The sequence below is a fragment of the Wasmannia auropunctata genome, unplaced genomic scaffold (genome assembly GCF_000956235.1).
Source record: "Wasmannia auropunctata unplaced genomic scaffold, wasmannia.A_1.0 LD336049.1, whole genome shotgun sequence".
Taxonomy (NCBI): domain Eukaryota; kingdom Metazoa; phylum Arthropoda; class Insecta; order Hymenoptera; family Formicidae; genus Wasmannia; species Wasmannia auropunctata.
The window spans coordinates 163,972-164,800 of NW_012026841.1; positions in this window are offsets into that span (position 1 = coordinate 163,972).

Genomic DNA, 829 nt, shown 5'->3' on the forward strand with positions numbered 1-829 from the left:
ATAACTTTATAAAAGAAAAGGTTGCGAACGAAATAATTGATCTTGATTATATATCAACAAAAGAAATGATCGCGGACGCGCTAACAAAACCAGTAACGCACAAGAAAAACAAGTTCTGTAATAATAGTTTAGGACTCGTAGAATAAGTTGCGCGAATGAGTAATGTGCTAATGAGATAAATAAAATTAAAGTTTTTTAATCGCCTCAGCTCAAGTGAGGAAATGTTGGATAAAGTGATCTCGAGGCGCTTAATCTAATCTTAGTATCTTAGTTACTTCAGTATTTATGAAGAATATGTTACTACAATTATCATATAAAGGTGGCGCTAATAAATCGGATTGATGGCGCTACTGATTGCGGATGTCGATTCGCGTTTGTCTAGTACGATTATTCTTTTGTCACTTCCTTCTTCTTCTCAATTTGTGTAATACATAAAAATAAAACGTTCATATAAAGGTTTCTCTCCCGTGCTTTTATTTACGAAGAAAAACTCAACAAATGGTTATGGGCCCAGGCTCGCTCACCACTGCGCAGTTGTGAAGAAAAAAAAATCTTTTCCGAAAACGAAGAAGGTGTTTTAGCAGTGAGAAAGCGTTATCGTCCTGATCGGTATCATTCTTAACGTGCAATCGTCAAGATGGCCGAGAACAACCACCATCATCTCCTTTCTATCACTAAGCTGCGAGGGAGAGATAATTATACGACGTGGAAGATTGTGGCACAAAATATGTTGAGCCTGGATGGTCTGTGGGCAGCAGTGCTAGGAACGGAGCCTAGTGCGGAGAAGATTGCAAAAGCGAAAGCGAAAATTGTGTTGAGCGTAGATGAA